We start from the raw sequence: 1,671 nt of genomic DNA, 5'->3' as shown, positions 1-1,671 counted from the left end.
AATTTGGGAATTAATCAAGAGAATAACTAATAATTGTCAGTGTGTTAGTATTTGCAGTTCATAAGTCCTTAATTTAACCGTTATGTTCTATGACGTTGCACAAGATTTAAGAAGACAGAACAGAGACTAATGTCAGTCTGTGTTCTAGGTTTCACTTAACTCCAACTTCATGTTCTCCCCATGTTCTCCTTCTGTCCACAAGATGCCCCCAGACATTTATCTGTTTCCCTGCTCACTCACAAACCTGATCCCAGTTCCCTCATCACCCAGGCCAGTACTTGTTGTCAAGTTGTTTGTCAGACACCTGAGTTTTGTTACCTGTTGTGCTTGTTTGCCTGCCTTTTCGTCCGTCTGCCAGTAAGCTTGTTTTTATATATTAAAAGTTTCTTCACTATCATCCAGCCTGCCTGTGTGTATTTGCGCTTGGGTCCAACCTGCCTGTGTTGCTACCATGTGACACTTTAAGCTTGTTTGTAAATGCTGGTCAGGTTTTATGTTTGAATGAGAACCATTGTGGAGACGGTCTGGTTCTCCCAGTGGATGGCGAGCATTCAAACTCAATCCCAAAGTACCCAGAATCAAATATGATCAATGAAACAGTCGGCTCAGGACAGTCTGCGGTCCTCTATCTTCCTGTTGTTGCGAATTCACTGCCTGGCGGGTAAGGCTGGTTAAGGGCGGAGGGTTTCGGTAAGTCAAAAAGAAACTGAAGCTATTTTCTAATCTCTGTATCTTATTTACTACATGGTTTCTTTTGAAAGGCCCACACCTAAATTTTAAAAATGCTCCAGATTCTTATAAATGTAGAGCCGGTTCCATGTAGAGGTCTTTAGTGCATAACAATGAATCACCATTGTCACTGAATCAAATCAATGTCTTAGCGCAGTAGAGCGCCTGGCTGGCATCCAAGTGTGATTTTCAGCTGAGCTATGATTGACAGTATGTTAAGTCCCTGTTTTAAGCACATTAAAAGACAATGAAACCCACAGAAACAACCATAATCCGATCACTCAGACATAATTAATGAGCTACTGAGCTAACGTAATGTGCACTACATTTGTAAGCTAGGTACATACTGAAGTGCGGGAAGTGATTAGAATGAGAAAATTGATTCGTGATTGGGGGTTATCACTATTTGCAGATAGCAAAAGTATTGCAGTGAAAACTTATGAAAACTTCTGGCCTGGGTCCTCAGGCATTTATACTAAATGCGGATGTAGCACCTGACATACATGCTCTATAAAACCCAGACTGGGGCCTATATTCTACTGTTTACGTAAGGTAACCAAGACAAAAGATAGTTTGTCATTGTTATAACCTGATAACTTTTGATTAATATATTTCAAATTGTTTTTTTGTCTACTTACCCACCTAAAACCTAAAGATATCAAAAGACAGAGACATACATCACATCCTTACACACGACAGCTTTGAGTGAGATAGTTTTTTGTTTGTTTTGTTTTTAGTATAATAAATCACCCAGATGAGTTATTGATTTTCAGAATTGTTGTTAACTGTTTTTCTCTTTGCAGTGCAACTGAAGCATAAGAGGTAAAAAATAAAACGCTTTGATATTAACAATCTCTGTATATATTTCAAGTGTTAAACCATAATAACTGCTCATGGTCCTCCATCATACTGCTGATGAGAAAACAAACATTGTCAGTAAGT

General features: G+C 38.7%; 1 protein-coding gene across 1 annotated transcript in view; it reads left to right on the top strand.

Annotated features, from left to right (window-relative positions):
* LOC147817725 (uncharacterized) overlaps positions 1-1,671 on the top strand; it is a 13,966-nt gene that overhangs the window by 5,153 nt on the left and 7,142 nt on the right. The window lies entirely within an intron of this gene.

This window comes from Seriola lalandi, unplaced genomic scaffold (assembly GCF_002814215.2).
Source record: "Seriola lalandi dorsalis isolate HSWRI2012SDOR001 ecotype SW California unplaced genomic scaffold, Sedor1 jcf7180002054907, whole genome shotgun sequence".
Lineage (NCBI taxonomy): Eukaryota > Metazoa > Chordata > Actinopteri > Carangiformes > Carangidae > Seriola > Seriola lalandi.
The sequence above is the reverse complement of the archived record's forward strand: the minus strand, read 5'-3'. Positions and strand labels throughout refer to the sequence as shown.